We start from the raw sequence: 17,840 nt of genomic DNA on the forward strand, positions 1-17,840 counted from the left end.
TGCATTGTCGGGGACACCAGAAAGGGAATGCTGATTTTGAGATAGGAAATCGATTGGCAGATCAAGAGGCTAAGCGGGCAGCTGAATTAACCAACGTAAAGGTATTGTCTTTAATACCAGACAGTAAAATCCAAACTATAGACGTAAACCAAAAGCCAAATTATACGAAAGAAGACTTAAAATTAATTGAAGATCTGAAAGGTAAAAAGAAACCAAATGAATGGGTATATTTGAAAGATAACCGCATAGTATTACCCTCCAATTTAATATGGCCCACAGTTCTTACAGAACACAATAAAACACATTGGGGTGCTGACACATTATATAAAAGCTTGAATCGGATATTAGTGGGATGGAATTTATATACCACTATAAAACAAGTAACTCAGCAATGTAGCATTTGTCTACACAACAACCCCAATACTAAGAATAAAGTAAAATTTGGAATAATTGGTAAAGGGAATTATCCAGGGCAACAGTGGCAAATTGACTTTTCAGAACTCCCTAGAAAAGGGGGGTATCGCTATTTGTTGGTATTAACTGACACATTCTCAGGATGGCCAGAAGCCTTTCCCTGCCGAACAAATAAAGCAAGAGAAGTGGTCAAAGTTTTGCTCAATGAAATAATACCACGCTTTGGAATCCCAGCCACAATGTCTTCTGATAGGGGTTCTCATTTTTGTGCCCAAGTAGTACAACAGATAAGTAAAATTTTATCAGAATATTTATATATGTATATGATTGCACTTCAGAAACAGTTAAATAAAATGCACAAATTGATTTTAGGAACTAGGGCTAGAGGACTAGATCAACCAGTACACATCTTTAAACCTGGGGACTATGTATATATAAAAATCTTCGCAGGGCAACCTCTGGAAGAGAAATGGGATGGGCCATACCAGGTGTTGTTGACCACACATACTGCTATCAAGATTAAAGAACAAGCGGCCTGGATCCACTATTCAAGAGTGAAGAAAGCTCCTGAAAAATCATGGAGCGTTACTCCAACAGGATCCACCAAAACGCGGTTCTCCAAATTGTGATTGTAGTAAGTTGGTTACCCGATCTGTGTTTAATGTCATGGGATCAAAATACTCATTTGTCCCTGATACAAGGAATTTCCCAAGTTTTGAATAAAACAAATTGCTGGATATGTACTCATATGCCAGAACATGGGAATAAGGGAATACCTCTCATAGGAATTCCTTTACCCAGGAACGTATCGTTAACCAATTTATGGGAAAATACCTCATGGAATGTCAGGGACAATGAAATTTTGAAATTAGAAGTAAGTAGTCCTGCAGTGCATGAATCGTATTATACTTGTGTACAAAGGTGTAATCCACCTAAAGGAATGGGAACGTGGACCAAAGTGGAAGAGTTTCCACTGACTTAGAGGAAATATGGAAACAAACCAAGGTATTACAGGAAGTAAGTGAGGATGATGTGTCTTGGGATTTTGAAAATCTTTGGACAACTCTAACTTCCTGGTTACCTAATGTACAATGGTTAAAACAGGTGTTAGCTGCCATAGTTTTGTTGACTGTTTTAATAATACTTGTGTGTATTCTGTTCAAATGCTTATTCTATTGTACTTTTAAAAGATAAAATAGCAAAGGAATTTGCTTGTATCGAGAAAAGGGGGAACTGATGTGAATAAGCTGTAAATAATATGGTCAAGTTTGTATTCATAAACCAATATTCATTTTAATGCATAAATAAGCTTGTAATTGTATAGCGACAAAGGGGTTAAATGTCTGAAAGATCATATAGACTGTTCTGGCAAGAAAGTTGCAGATCTCTGCAAGGGGAGCTGTCCTCCTTATCTGCAAAGCAAGCTGCCCTACCAAGGAGATAACGGGACAGCAGGATGGCCTTGAGTAAAATTACGAGGGGTACTGTAAAAACCCTGGGAAAGATTTCTACAAGTCTGCCAACTCATCCCTTTTGAGACCTAAGGTGAAAAGTACACCATGAGGAAGACCTACGGCCTTCCTCCCATAGACCACTGCCCACATTCTAAAGACCCCGGCCCACAATTTTTGGAAGAATCTGCGCAAGCGTGAAGCTAATTAGCATATGAAGCGAGGGTAGGCGGGTTCAGGTAACGAATATGTATAGGTGTTAATTGAATATTCATTGTTTCATTATATAAATATAAGATAATCTGCCCCTCTGGGTGTGTACGATTGGTGGAAGGATCCCCCGTACACCCGCTGCTGACAATAAAGAATATTTAGTCACTAAAATCTGGTTTTGGACCTGTGAATCAGAACTGGGAGGCTCAAAGGGAGAAAACTCGTAGGCTGAGACCAAGGCTTTGATGTGTGCAGGGGAACGTGCTGGTGGAGTTTGTGATTGAAAACTGTAGGGACATCTTTGAGGAGGAGGTGGCCGGCCTCTCCCCTCCATCAGCCGAGGAGGTGCCAGCACCAATGGACAGGTGCACAGGTATGAGGGGCTGAGGGTTTCCAGAATCTGGGGCTTCTGATCCTATTCCTTATTGTGCTGCTGGTGGATTTTGGTTTCGGTGTTGTCCACTTCCACGAAGTCACTTTGCTGCATGTGCTTTTGTGTGCCAGAAGTGCGTTATGAAGATCAAAGGAGCCGTGCAGGTGAAGCAAACGCAGAGCCCCAGGCAAAAGACTTCTTGGACACAGCACCCTCCCTGTTCATCCTCTAAAAAGAAGCAGGGGCAGGTATGGCGGTGAAATCAGAAATAGTAGAGGGATGTCAGGCCAACAACCAGTGACACGCTTCTCATGTAGGAGCCTAGGACCCTAACCCTAATACGCATGTGCGACAGCGCTACTGGCAAACTAAGGGCAGCCCACGCGCAGAATGGACTTGACGCCGCGGGGCGTGGTTTCCGGAGCCGCATGCGCATTATGAATGAACAGTTTACGCATGCGCAGCGGTGTTTCAGGCAAAACTAAGGGCAGCGCATGCGTAGAATCGGCTTGACGCCTAGGGGCGGGGTTCGTGGCTACGTATGCGTATTGCAAAAATGCGCTTTTACGCATGCGTAGTAGCCTTTCTGGCAAAATAAGGGCAGAGCATGCGTACAAGTGGCTCGACTGCAACGACCGGGGTTCGCGTCACGCCCTCGGTAGAACACGCGCTCGAGCCCCGTGGTCTGGTACCAATTTTTGGTCGCCAGATGGCAGCGGCGCTCCACCAACCGTGCGGCTGCAGTACCCAAATGTTTCGCTAGATGGCAGCAGCGCTCCACCGGCCGCGCTGCTGCAGTACCCACAGTTTTTCGCTAGATGGCAGCAGCGGTCCACCAACCGGGCGGCTGCAGTACCCAATTTTCTGTCGCTAGATGGCAGCAGCGCTCCGCCAACCCTGTGCTGAGCACTGGCACGGCGGGCACGGGCCGAGATCTCAGCCCAGTTTACACCACCGGGCCCGGGGAGTGCTCGCTGCGGCTGCGGGGTTCCCTGCGCTCTGCCCTTCGCCCACTCGCAGCCGGGGCATTAATACTTATTGCCTCCGTATGCAAAAGCACACACGTGGCTCAAGCTGTTAAGTCCTTTCTGTATGATGCATTCCGTTTTGCTGTGGGAAATAAGGGTGCATTTGCTCTGTTCGCATTTGGAAGCACGTTAGTAACAGCAATTTTAAACATATTTTCTTTAAAATATAAGAGATTTTGCAGGAGTGCACTTTTTGAGTAGGAAAAAGCGAGTGGTGTGAATATGTGGCTTAGGAAAAGCTCATACAAGGTTTTCCCCTGCTCAAGTAAGCCCTTATGAACTGTTGCACGGTTTAACCTCTTGAGTTCGTAACCGTTCCCTGTGACGGGAAAGTGAGGTGTTACCGGAATGAAGGGGTGCAGAGTACGCGGCAGGGCTGGAAGGTGGGACAAGGGAGCGGGGCCTTTCCTCCGCCTGCCTCTCCCCGACCCCCCCTCTCCCAGGCAGCCGCTCTCGGCACAGCCCGCACCCCGCGGGCGGCCCCCGCACAGCGCCGGGGGCCGGCAGGCCGAGGGGACCCCGCGGCGGCACCGAGCCCCTGCCCGCCCCGGCGCGGAACGGCAGCCGCGGCCCCTCCTCGGCCGGCTCCGGGGCGGGGGCAGTGGGGGCGGGGCCAGCGCCGGGGCGGGGCGGGGCCGGCCCCGGAAGGTGGGTTCATTTCCGGCCCGCGCGGCGCGCTGGAGCGGCGGTGGCGGTGCGGGGCCTTCGCCGGGAGCCGTTCGGGCCGGGACGTGCGGCGGCGCTGGGTGAGCGGGCGGGCCGGGGGCCGAGCCCGGGCCTCCCCGTCGGGCAGCGGCCGGCTGGGGGGGACGTGGCGGGCCGGCGCTCGGCCGCGGCAGGGAGCGCCTGGTGCCGGCGGCGGGCGGGCTGAGGCGGGCGGCCCGGCCCGGGCCCGGCGGGGCTGCCGGCGGTTCTCGTCTCCCCGGCAGTGGCGGTGGTCAGCGGGCTGCTCGCGGTGCTGCCGCCTTTTCTTTTTCTCGGAGCCGCGCCGCTACCTCAGCGAGGAGGCGAGGAGCGGCGGCGGGGCGGCCCCGGTGCTCCCTTGTGGCGGCGGGGCCCGGGAGGGGGGTCGGCCCGCGGCGCCCTGCCGCCCCCCCGCCGCCCCCGGGCTGCCCGGGCAGCCGCCGCAGCTCTGCGCGGGGCTTTGTCTTTCCCCCAGCCGCTGGCCGGGGCCGTGGCAGCGGGCTGGGGCTGCCGCCCCCCGCGGGCCGCAGGGGCTGCCTTGGGGCCGGCGGTAACGCTGTCGCGGGGGGGGGGGGCTCAGGAGCCTCTTCAGCCCCTGCGAGCGGGCAGGGGAAGGACAAGAAGGCCGGCGGTGGGACCCCCACCCCTCGCCCCCGACTGCTGATTTCTCTAAAAAGTATTGCAAAGGGCAAGCGTTTAACTGCCGGGGAGGGTTGGGAGGCAGCAGCTCGGGTGTCTCGCTGAACCTGTGTCGTGACAGTCAGCTCCTGGGCCAGAGCAGCCGAGGGGAAGAGGCCTTTGGGTTTGCTTCCCAGTGAAACGGGGCTGCTTTTTTGTTTTTTTCTTTGTACCTAGGTTCATCCGGAATTGCACGTTGACAAATCAAGGGGAGCTGAACTGAAGGTCAGTCTAGATGTTACTTTTCCACATATTCCTTGTGCTTGTGAGTCGCACTGCTGACTGTGGAGGGATAACTTTTAGTACTTGCCGAGGGCTCATGAGGCTCCGTGGGCCCGCTGCTTCCGAGTGCTGCGCTGCTGCTTGGGCAATAATTGGACCTTAATGCCAATGCCACGTGTTAGCCTTTCTCCAGAAGTTATAAAAGCAGAATGAGCGTTAAGAATCTGATTGCCTTTTAACTAAATTCAAAACCAAGTTGCGGGATGAAGTGACTGGAAGTCCTGCAAGTCTGGCTGGGTATTACTGCCATGCATGTTATCTGCCTGTCTACTGGTCGTTCCTGCCTCTTGTTCTGTTGCGGTAATTCCTTTGAGTAATGCATTGGGCTCTAGATGTAGTGCATCTTGGCTTCCTCCTGACCCCCCGAGATGTTATCGGCCTTTGCCTTCCTCACGTTTCACAGGGCATGGGAAGGCCAGAGAGACTGGAAGCCTCGGCTGTTGTGTGCGGAGAAGCTGTCAGCCTTCTAAAAGAGCATGTAGCCAGCAAGCGCATCGTGGTGCTTCGGTACCAAGCTGATACCACAGACCTCAATCTTTTTTTTGTGAAAGGGGATCCCAAGGAAATGTGCTGATGTTGAAGGGAGAAAGGTGGTGGGGGAAGAGGTAGGAGGCAGCTTTCAACCAATTTTAGGCTTAACTCCTGTGTTCCTGAAAATGGTTCTGGGCTTTGAGGGGTTTGCTTTTGGCTTTTTGCCTTAAGCGCGTCAGGGTAATGCTTTCTTGGAAGTTGGAAACGGTCCTTCTGGGACACCAAACCAAACCCCGTACCTGGGAGGGCCATTTAGTGTGCTGCATCGTGCATTTTATTCCGTCGGTCACTTGACCCTAGCTGTACATGCTCTCCTGGTTTGGCACGTTCTTACCCTGCTGGCTGAAAGATTCTGTCTTTTCACTTCCTCAGCTTGCTGCAGGCCATAACACTTGTGTGTTGATAAACAGCTTTGTTTGATCACTGCTTTCAGGTTTGAGCATCGATGCCATGGATGTAACAGGAGAGCAGCAGCAGTGCATAGAGCACAAGCCGTTTAAACAACGCTTGGATAAAGCTGCCAGTCATGTGACTCCAGAAGCTGAGAGACATGGTAAGATGCTATTCTGCCATTCTTGGATGGATGCTCTCATAGCCTTTCCATCACCGTATGCCTGCTATGAGATTTGTGGGAACAAGGGATGGCTGAATTCACAGCATTTTAAACACCACGAACTCTTGAAGAGCGGATAGGACACAAATCTATTACACTGGCAGATCAGACAAGCTCCTGTGTGTGTGTGTGTATACATTATACTCTGTAGTTTTCTGAGGCAAGTCTTTGCCTAGTCCCTCTGAAATTGGGACAAGGACTCATTGATGCATTTCAGGAGCAAAGGTGCTGAGTGAGTAGGCTTTTCCTACTAGAAATCAAGCAGCTGCTCCGGCAAAACTTGACTTTGGTTGCATCTTTAAATCCTAGGAGGCTGACAAATGGGACAAGCTGGTTAGAGGAAAGAGCCTCTCTCCAGGGAAGGCTCTGCTGACTTGACCCTTAAGCCTAAACTTGCGTCTTGCTACGTTTGCTTTGTGTGTGTTAATGCATACACGATTAATAGATTTCAGTTGATTTATCAGTTACAAGTTGGAGTAAGTGGTCCTTGGCTACATAAACCTCTCCTCTGCGGTTTTTTTACATGTTATGACTTACTGGTATACTTCAATACAAACCAGGAATGATTCTGGTAGTGTTGCAATGTAATGGTAATACTGTCCTGACTTTGTTTTTCTAAAATGTGAGGTCCTTACTATCTGTTGTGGGAGATAGTGTAGTTCTGTGTATTGGTATAAACTAAATTTGCTGATTTGTTGTAACTCGGATTTAACTTTCCTGTTCTTAAAAGCTGAAAGGCTAAACTAAGCCAAGAGTTGAACAGTGGGTAGGTACAAGAGCTTCTCCTGTTGTCACAGAAGTGTAGTGATAGCGTTCTTACTGTTGCGTCGCTTAGCAGCCTTTCTGTATTCAGAGGCTGTGGCCTGATGAATGTAATGTCTGTGGTCAAACCCTGCTTTTCTGTACCCAATTCTGTTACCACATGTAGGCCTCCTGCCTTACTTGTAATCCCAGTGGAGGCTGGCAACACTCGGTCTGAACCGGTTGCTCTTGCTCCTTATATTATCAACAGAGAGGAAGAGAAACTTGCAGGGAGCAAACAGTCTCATCCAGGAGAGGCATTTTGAAAGCGATCAAATTGTATTGCATGCAGCAAGCAATTTCTTCTGCTGTCTGGAAAAAGTATATGGCTAGTTTGATTTCCACCACACATGTGGCAAGTTAGATTGGAAGTGTACACCCATCTTCGTGGAACTCTACGATTATCAGTTTCTGTTAGTAACACTTGATGTTCAGTCAGTTATTTAAATGGCAACTATAGCAGTGTTGACTGGTAAAGGAAAAATGCACGCAGACGTGGTTACCGCTGGGCTTGCTTTGGTCATGACTCAGAGTTGGGCCACCACCCCAGTGAAAGATTCAAAGGGGAGTGCTGTGGGTAGCAAGGGTCCAAGGGTAGGTGTCACTAGGGAAATTTCTGGGGGCCATTGTTAGACACTTGCGCATCTCCATTCTCATCAGGTCCGCAGTTAACATGTGCGATAGGTTTGCATGGACATTCAAAGGTGTAATGTAGCATGTGAGCTTGATGCATTGAAATCTTCCAGGGGAGGGTGTGTATGAATGCTAGCCAGTGTCAGGGAGGACTGACATCTAATATCTATATCCTTCTCGTATTCAAGGTTAAAATACTAATTACCTTTGTCTTTTGGGGGATTTTGGAGGTTTGGTGGGGTTTTTTTGGGAGTGTGTGTGTTTGTGGTAAGCTTAGTGCTTTATTTTTGAACACAGCTTGTTTTCATACATAGGACCCCTGTTTATTGCATTAAGGGTTTTCTTCCCCTGCCAGCTGACCCTCTCAGTTACTTTCTCCACTCCGTTTTGTGATACCTTTTTGTATTTCCTACAGCAGCAATTAGTTCCCTCCCAGTAGACATAATTCTGTCTTCTTCCCATTTTTATGTCCACTAAAATACTCTGCATAGAACAGTTATTGTCAACATCGGTATGTGATGATGGCTTGCCACATGACTGCCTGTGAGGAAGAGGGGAAATTCATATCTCTTTTAGGACAATATTTGCTGGTATTGTCACCCATGACAATGAGTTGCTTATTGTCTATCTTAAACAAAGATTTGAAAATCCAACCGCTGGTATGACTGCTTTATTTATGTAGATTAAGGCCTTTTAATGAAAGATTACTGTCTCCTGCAGGTAGCTGGAAATTTCCACTTTGCACCGGCAAAAAGTTTCCAACAGTCTCATGTACATGGTAAAGTATTTTCTTTTCCTGCTTATTGTGACCTTTAGCTTCCAAGTGTTTCAGACAATTTCCTTTGAACATCTTTGCATTGCTATCTGTGGTAACAGCAGCACTGCTTCAGGAGGGAGGACATTGGTGAAATTTTGTTAGAGATGTTTAGAACTATTGGGAACGAATAGAAAAGTGTTTTCTGAAGGTGCTGCCACATGGTTGTGGGAGAACGTGGAGGAGAATGTGTCTGGGCAGTCTCTCAGCCTCACTTGTTCTGCAAAACTTTGCTGCCCTGCTGTAAAACAACCTCAGGTGCGGTGTTTGGTCCAGGACCTGAATATCAGTATCTCTGGAAGGGGTGTTTTGGAGAAAAGCTCTTGAGAATTTCAAGGCAATTCAGAACTTTCACAGTAAAATTTCAGTTGTGAAGGACTTCTACTTCCTCAAGTATATATAAATACACAGTGGCTGGAACGATAGTGGTAGTTTACAGAATCATAGAATGGTTTGTGTTGGAAGGGACCTTTAAAGGCCCCCTAGTCCAGCCCCCCTGCAGGAAGCAGGGACATCTTCAACTAGATCAGGTTGCTTACAGCCCTGTCCAACCTGACCTTGAATGTTCCCAGGCACGGGGCATCTGCCACCTTTCTGGGCAACCTCTCTTAGTGTTTCACCATCCTCATCATAAAAAATTTCTTCTCTCTATCTAGTCTGAATCTACCCTCTTTCAGTTTAAAACCACTAAGCCTTGTCCTATTGCTACAGGCCACACTAAAATGTTTGTCCCCATCTTTCTTATAAGCCCCCTTTAAGTACTGAAAGGACACAATAAGGTCTCCCCAGAGTCTCTTCTCTGGGCTGAACAACGCCAGTTCTCTCAGCCCGTCTCAGAAGAGGTGCTCCAGCCCTCTGATCAGTTTTGTGGCTCTCCTGCTCCAACAGGTCCATGTCTTTCCCTTGCCAAGGACTCCGGAGCTGGATGCAGTGCTCCAGATGGGTCTCGTGAGAGCAGAGGGGCAGAATCGCTTCCCTTGACCTGCTGGTCATGCATCGTTGGATGCAGCCCAGGACATGGTCAGCTTTCTGACCTGTGAGCACATGTTGCTGGCTCGTGTCTGTTTTTTTCGTCCACTGGTACCACCAAGTCCTCTGCAGGACTGCTCTCAACCCCTTCATCCCCCAGCCTGTATTGATTTGGGGCGGGGGGGGGGGAGTTGCCCAGACCCAGATGCAGGACCTTGCCCTTGACCCTCATGAGGTCACATGGGCCCACTTCTCAAGCAGAGCACTGGGGGGAAATGTTTTGGAGAGCCTTAACTCCATTTATGCTAAAACGGGTCACACACAGTGTAACTAGTGTGACAGGTTAGTTAATGACTGGTCTTTCTCAAGGGGTGCCCTTGAATTTCTCTGGTGCTGCTCTGTAAGACTTGTTAGCCTTGCTAGTACTCGGGTCACGCTTCAGGTGCTGAGGAATGTGACCGCCCGAGCGTTCAAGCTGATAACTGCCATCACCCTGTGCAGGGTTGTAGGAGAGCAGCTACCGGGAGGCCGCCCGGTGCCAGCACAAGCACTCCTGCAGCTGTGTGATTAACCTTACTTTGGAGCTGCTCTGGCCGCAAGAACAGCCTCACATAAAGCAGTACTTCACCTCTCAGCCTGCTGCATGCATTCTCTGATGTGACTCTTGTCTGAAGGGAGGGTGGGACAGGAATGGGCCATCAACAGAAGGATGGCGGGACAAAGACTGTTCTATGACAACAGGTCCAGTTTAAATGCAGATCCACCAGAGCCAAGTGCTCTGTAGAACTTTGTTATTCGCTGAAGGTTACCCCGCTGGTGTCTGTGCAAAAGGCAGTGGGGCTTGACACTTCACTGACAGCTGAGGCACTTAACTCTTGCCCTAACTGCAACATGAAACAGGGTGTTGCTGGTAACCGTTAAGAAAAATGGCATAGCGTAATCCCAAGGCCACTTCGCTTTTCTTTCCTTTCCCTGGCCACCATTTCACATGTATTTCCAAATTTTTATTAGGAATTTCTTTTTTAAAGCCAAAGGAGTTCCTTGATGCAGTTGCCAGCACAGGCACACAAACCACTGTGCTAGTGGCAGTGACAGGTCTGCACACTTGTCAGAGACAGCACCAGAATATCTGAAGCCAGTGCAGCTCTGAGCTCTTTGTAATGCAGAGCCATTGTCTTAATTCCAGTGACTGCAGCCTTCTTTCTGAGCATTGAACACTTTAACTGTGAAATGGAAGGGCTCTCCCTAGATCGGAGCATTAGGAGGAAATACAGTTTAAGCTTAGCATTTCCTTTTTCTAACTGTATGTTCTCTGTTCTGCATGCGTATCTCTTTGGGTTTAGTAAGGGGTTTATATAAATGCAGGTAAAGCTTCTGGTGTTTTATCGGAAGATGTTAATGGAAAAAACCTGAGTTCACTCATTCAACTCATGTTGAATAAATGTTTTAAAGGAGAGGCTAGTTCTGGTCGGTTCTTCAGCATTCTGGCTTGTCTTGTGCTAGGCTGTGTGCCAGAAACACTTGAAGGGAGCAGCATTCCTGATCTTTGTTGATCATGTAGCAGCACTGGGTGATTTGACTCCACCAGCTCCTAAGTAACACTGCGTTTTTTGAAGCATGTTTTTCTTTGCAAAGGTGAAAGTTGAGATCTGACTTCCTGACCAGTGTTAAAATGCACCATGGCCTCTGGCTACTTTAAGATGATAGTGCGACTTTGGACAAACCTGGTAGGAGCAATACTGAAATCAAGTTGTAAGTTATATTTTCATCCTGAGACTGATGTTTCTGGCATTACATAAAGTAATTTAAGTAGCCAACCAAAAGATATCAGTTGCCTCCCCTTGCCCCTGTTTTCCAGCTCCCTTTGGGGGTGCATGGTGCTGCTGGCATTGCCATAGCGCTGTATGCAGGAAGGGCAGAGAGAGGGCAGGCCAACCACCCCAAACCCTGGCACTAGTGATAGTCACCTTGGTCGTACCAGTTGTTTGCAAACATCCTGCTCAGGCTCTCCCCACAGACTTTTCCTTTCCCTGTGCGTTCTCTGGGCAGCTGTAACAAGGCTGATTGATAGGCAGAGCCGCTGAGAGTTGCTAAGATGATGATAATTTCATTAGGGAACTTGCATTTGGTATTAAGGCTTGTGCTTTGCTCAGTTGTTAGTTTAGATCTGTTGTGCCTCTGTTTTACAGTAGTTAGAGGAGTTACGTGTATCAGGTGGTGACAGAGATAACAGTGAATTTTTCCTTCCTTGCCCCTGGGGTCTTGTTTTTGCCATAGATTAAGAACACATTCGGATGAAGACCAAAATACCTAATCTGAAGTAACCCCAAAATAAAGATACTTTCATTCATTCTAGCAGTGGCTAGTGTATGTCAGGAGGGGAATTGCAGCAGTTTTATCTATCACGTGCCCTACTGCAAGCAAGAGAGAAACCCGGGGGATTTTCTTGCCATTTTAGATCTCAATGGAAATGAGAGGAACTCCCTTATAAGCTAGAATAAGGTAAACGGATATGCTTGTTATCACAGTGTGAACTATATTGTTAAACTGTTTTTCTATTACAGTTCACGATCTGCAGAGCTTTGGACTTGATTATGTAAGTGTTCCCAAGGTAATGTTCTAGTTCTCTTGGTCTTGTTTTCCTTCTGGATTTCCCTGCCTTTGCCACATTGAGATCCTAGCGTACTGATCCCAGATGGATTTGGCTTTACGAGTCTGGGCAGAACCTAGCACCTGCTTTCACACAGGGCTGTGAAGGATGTTCTGGGACATCTGCATGTTGCTTGGCAAGCCTGTTCCCCTCTTCCTGAGACTGCCTTGCTCCTTAGCTGCGCTCCCCAGTTTCCTAAGGCTGGTATTTCCATAGCTGCTTCTGGATCTGGGAGGAAAGTAGATGGTGCCCATACCAGCGCCACCGAGGCAGCTGACAGCACGGTGCTGCCATGGCAGGGAGAGAAGTGGGTGCAACAGCCTGTGCTGTAGGTGGGGGGTAAGGGCACCGGCATCTGGCTGTTTCCAGGAGGAAAAGGAGAAAGTCCGCATCCTGGAATCTGCCATGAATACAAAAAAGAAGAGCAAGTGCTTCAGAGTTTACTGTTAGGACGTGCAGAGTAAGGGAGGACCTGTCTCTGTTCCAGAGCCATACTTGGAAAAATATACAAATAATTAACTTCAAGCTCCTTACCTTGCCCCTTGGATGCTGTGCAGTTGTTTGAGTTATTAGCATTTCCGTTTCAGATCAATATGATGCACTACATCAAACATCTCTCATTTGGAAGGGATTATCCAGGCATTGTGAATCCTCTGGATGGGACAGACGTCACTGCACACCAAGGTAAAAGCCACCTGAGAGAAATCTCTTTTTTAAGTGTCTGTATTCATAAGTGTTAGAAGAGAACAGGAGTGAAGTTCCCAGTCCTAAACAAGAACCCTGACATGCCTAAAACATGGACTCCTCCACCTTACGCTCTTTCTGGAACGGCTGCCTCCATTCATCTGGAACAAATCTGCCAATGTGTTTTGATTCTGTGACCTTTTGGAAGGATCTTTCTTTTCAGTGTTCATGGCCTAATTGGTAGTTGCTGGAGAGCTGTGGTGTCTGGCTGACCTTGATCTACCCAGCAGTAACAGCTGCAGTGAAGTTGAAATATTGCTGATCTTTTCTAGGTAGCTCCAGTTTGCTGGCTTGAGAAGCAAAGGCAATTCTGTCCTCATGCTACTGCTGCTCAAACTATAATCTTGGCTTATTGGCACAAGCCCGCTTGTGTGGATTTTCTGTGAAAGATCCTGACTGTCTCACTTCATACAACACTACAGAGATTTGTTATTTTTTCACATCTGCTGATCAATGAATTTCATTCAATGATCATTTCATCAGTGAGCTCCTGTAGTTAATTTTCTCATATGCCTATTTATTCTTTAAATGTGTTGAAAGTAAAATTTAATAGTCTCAGGAGCTAAAAGATGGATTTGATTTTTAATTCCTGTCATGGCACCCATGGAAATGTCTACACGATGAGGTATTGTCGTTCTACAGTTTAAGCCATTTGCCTGGCTTTTTCTGGTGATGGGATAAATTCCTGTAAGGTGAGGGCTGATTCTTCATCCTCACAGAAACCTGCATCCATTCACACTACCTTGCCCATGGCCACTTTAATCCAACTACTTCCATAAAACTCAATACCAATAATTTCTTTGGGGAGCAAAACCATCCCCAGCCCTTTCTAAGGAGGCTGATCCTGGAAGGACCATGCCTAGGGGCTAGTGACTCAAATTGGGATGTGAAGGGCTGATATACCAAGTATTGCTCCTTCAAACCTCTGCAAGCCACCTTGAGGGAAGGAGCTAGGAGACTAAATCACGCAGTTCCTTGTTTTGGAGCAGTACTCCTGGATGCTGCCAAGAAATGCCCCTACCTGCAGACATAGCAGCTCCTGTTTTCTTTTTTTATGGAGAGCATACCACATTATATCTGTCTTTCCCTAGCTGTCCTTCCTAGAGTAAGTATATCTGTCCATCCCTCCCTTCCATCCAACAAGTCACCAGGCCTACGTAACACAGCTGAAATCCTCTGCCAGGTGTAGGAGTGGGCCATATAAACTTTGCAGGTGTAAACAGAAAAGAATTCTTCTGCAGTGCTCTGCAATGGCAGGAGGGCCAAGATACATGAAGAGCACAGAATTGCTTCTGTAACTAATATTTTGTTTTGTGTTACAGATAATTGTTAATTAGTTTAGTTCTGCTTTATTTTTTCCTCCCTTCTTGCTTCTCCTGGCTTAAAACAACAAAAGAGCTCTTGCATTTCCAAAGTCAATTAGTCACTGGGCTAGAACATAGGCTTTTGACATTGTAATTAGACTTCATTAATGGATCGCCAGCGGCAGCAAGATGGAAACCTACTAGATGAGCCTCTCTTTGCATTTTCTTTCAGCTAATTACGTGCTTATCTTGAAAACAAAAGATGCTGCGAACAATGAAAGAAACCCCAATTATGTGTCCCAAGTTGTGGACTGATGGGCTTATAGTGAAAGCCTCCTTGCTGGAGGTTATAAAATGGTCCTGCAGCCACAGAACTTCTTTTCCTTACCTTTGCCACTGCATTCTATATATCGCCAGTCCTCCTCCCCATGTTGCCACCAAGTTCCTTTAGATCTTCTGGCAAAGTAATTTATAAAATGCTGTCCCTCAGGTGTGCAAAAAAACCCTTGTCCACTTTTTCCTTACCTCCTCCTTGGGTGCTAAGCGTGCCATGGAAGGACTGAAGCCACCACTGCTCCCAGAGGCAGGAGATCTCTGCCTTCCAGCAGAGCGCTCTCGCCAACAAGATCCCTCTGGGGAAGCAATTTTCTTCTGCAGGTCATTGATATTATAACACAGGGTGATAAGTAATCAAATAAAGTGCTTTCAATTAAACTGAGGGCCTCTAGCTTGGTAACATCTTTCAATAGCAATTTGTAACACTAATACAATATAATTACTGCTAATTAATGGGTAGGTAGCAGACCAGATATGATGATTTTTCTCCAAGCAACACCAGGCAGTGAAACCTGTATGAATGTACTGTTCCCTGTGAAAAGCGCTAAGCTTCCTCTCTCCTAGTCCTCTGAGGTAATTCAGTGAACAGACAGTTTAAGATGCTTGTAAATTTATGTTGTGCAAATAATTATTTGTCATTTTATGTTCAACTTGGGAAGAGGCTTCAACAAGCCATAGTACACTGCCCTGTGTAATTCCTTTCATGATGAACTTGCTAAGGATCAGAGCTCTGGCAATAAATTGTAAGTAGCTTTATACTTCAGATAGTCATTTGGATTTATTTATTTTTTAATCACCAATGATAGCAGGAACTGTTTTGCAAGTTTTACAATTGTTGTGGTATTTTACTGTTCTGTGGCCTATTCCCACTGTTATGTACTGCATAGATTAGACTGGAGATAACAATAAATGCTGAACAGTTATCTGTCCTCAGGTAGTGCTGTGTTCTTTGATGGAGGTTGGATTGCTATGCCTCTCCTCTGGATGGAGAAAGTGAACCCTCAGGATGCAGAGCAGGCCATGTCGTAGAAGGAGCTGGAGGGATGAGCAGGAAGGGAGAGTCCTTGATCTCCAGGGCTTTCCTAAAGCAGATGAAGGACGGGGCACACAGGAAATTTTACAGCTGAGCAATGAGGTGTGTTACTTCTACACCTCTGAGCACACTCGCACACCTCTGGTTCTCCATCCTGGATGATGGGGACCTGTCTACATGACCAAGTGATGTCTCTGGGGTCATAACAGACTGCCCCCCCACCCCAGCACTGCCCAGTTCTTTGTCCCCAGCTGGTGTGACCTCCTTTTGATGAAAAAGTCCACGTTTTGGGGAAAGAGAGAGAGGGAAGGCTAAAAAACTTGTTCCTGTGCTCGGAGCTGAAGTTTGCAGCACAGAGCGCTGCAGGTTCATACTACAGCCTGCTCTTTCTCCTGCCTTACAAAGGGTGCAGCAAGGGAAGAACCCCCAGAGGCAGTGGGTGTAGGAGGTGGAAAGGGGCCACTTCTCCACATCCATCAGTCAGCTGGAAACAGGAACCTTGGCAGCACAGCGTGCCCTTATGTGGGCTGGGTTGTGAACAGGCATGTCCTGTCCCAGAGCTGGTGTGTAAAGGCATCTCTGCAGATCGCAAGGAACACAAACGGGTGTTTGTGGTTGCACTCAGATCGTGTGGAGGGCTCCACAGTCTCAGGGACTCTGTTGCTAGACCTTCCAGAAAGGAATCTAATGAATAAACCACCTACGTGGGGGAAATCACTGCCTGACCTTTCATGCAGTCAACCTGCAGTGTAATCACCTGACACTTCTGGTTTTTATCAGCGTACCCACAAATTAGCCACAATGTCTCACAAACTAATAGGAAGAAAGTAATTACTGGTGCTACCACTAGAGCTGATAGCAAGGACTACTGTGGGAAATAAAGAATTAATTTCAACTATATATGTAGAAGATCTTAATAGCAGCAGGTGAAAGGGGAAAAGAAAATTTAAGGTAGACATCAGTGTGGGAAGAGAGATACGATAGTAGAAGTCAAAAGACAGATGGAACTGACGTGCAATATTCTTAGTGTGTAGGACAGTGATGGAAACTTATCAAACCCACAGGCTGTTTCCTTGTAGTAATCACTGAACAAAGTGAGAAAACTCACAAGCCAGGGACAGAAAGCTGGGTTTTTTCATGTCTCAGGGGCCTGTACCCAAAACCAGAATTAGGGGGAGGGTGAGATGGGACTGGCATTAAACCAGCAAAATTTAAAATGGACCATCTGAGATGACACACTGCAGACCCCAGGAGCTGGGCTGGGAGGGCTGGTGGCAGTTTGGCTGAAACAGGATCAAACCTGCATGTTCCTGGTGGTCAGAGTGTACCAAGGGGACCGAGATGCTTCTGTCTCTGCGCTGGCCACTCAGAGTGGCTAGGCTGAGCACCAGTACTCCTGCAGGTGGGCACTGGGGGCTTGTGAGGGCAGGCCTGGGTTACACCCTCACACCCTACAGGGTCATACTGGCTCACATTTCTTAGCAAAGTGTCCAGTTTCTCCATATCCCCAGCCTATTCTGGAAAGCCTTGGAATACCAAATGCTCAGGAAATAGGGAGATAGCTGGCTGGGTGTGTAAGAGGGAGGGTGACAGATGTGAGAGGGAAAGGATCTTGGCTTTAAAATGTGTACAGCTTCCTGGCCTGCATGAAGCTGGCTGCTTTAGGGCATAAAGAAAATTAAAAAAAACTGTGCTTGTTCTCTTCAGGTAAGTTTTCCTGAGCAGAAGACATTTGGGACAACAGGTACAGCAGCGAGGGGTAGGGATGCCCCCTCCGCAGAGCAGCTGGTGGGACCAAGGCCCCCCCGCTGGGCGCATACAGCTGAGTGGTGGGACACAGACCTGCCCTGTGGGGCACCTGGCTCCAGGTGACCAGCCGCGGCCTCGGCCATGTACTGCATGAACAGGCAGCTCTGGATGAGGCCGATGCCATGCAGGAGTCAGGCTGGCATTTCTGACAGTGTGTTGGACCACAGGATGTATCCAGATGTGGAGAGGGACCGGGAGCAGCCATTGCCTGGTGCCACATGGATTGAACTGGGAGCACTGGGACTCCATTCCTTCTGTTTCCCCATGCCACACCCTGGTGTGTTCAGTGGGGGCTCACGCAACACAGCCCCCAGCACGGGGGGACATCCCTTGCCAGCCTGTAAATCCTTGGGCGCCCAGAGAAGCCTGAGGCTTGTGCCAGGCTCTGCTCTTAGGGCACATCCCCTGCTCCGCACTGTGCTGGATGGAGCCTGGTAAGGAACCCATGGTGGGACTTGGTTTTGGGGGAGCCCTTCACCA

General features: G+C 48.0%; 2 long non-coding RNA genes across 6 annotated transcripts; one reads left to right on the forward strand and one right to left on the reverse strand.

The window, feature by feature from the left end:
• Positions 1 to 4,106: 4,106 nt before the first annotated feature.
• On the forward strand, positions 4,107 to 15,447 carry LOC119144023. 5 transcript variants are annotated; one of them, XR_005102932.1, is made up of 7 exons: positions 4,107 to 4,173; positions 5,019 to 5,066; positions 5,527 to 5,728; positions 6,088 to 6,207; positions 8,422 to 8,479; positions 12,049 to 12,080; positions 12,722 to 15,447. It is a non-coding gene; the product is annotated as an uncharacterized LOC119144023 (long non-coding RNA). The 5 variants fall into 5 exon arrangements; XR_005102931.1 differs by having other exon boundaries at positions 4,121 to 4,225; XR_005102933.1 differs by lacking the exon at positions 5,527 to 5,728 and having other exon boundaries at positions 4,108 to 4,173.
• Positions 5,722 to 16,808, reverse strand: LOC119144026. The gene is made up of 3 exons (XR_005102939.1): positions 16,798 to 16,808; positions 10,113 to 10,123; positions 5,722 to 5,804 (listed from the first exon to the last, which is right to left on the reverse strand). It is a non-coding gene; the product is annotated as an uncharacterized LOC119144026 (long non-coding RNA).
• Between the last annotated feature and the right edge of the window lie 1,032 nt (positions 16,809 to 17,840).

Source organism: Falco rusticolus, chromosome 3 (assembly GCF_015220075.1).
Source record: "Falco rusticolus isolate bFalRus1 chromosome 3, bFalRus1.pri, whole genome shotgun sequence".
Lineage (NCBI taxonomy): Eukaryota > Metazoa > Chordata > Aves > Falconiformes > Falconidae > Falco > Falco rusticolus.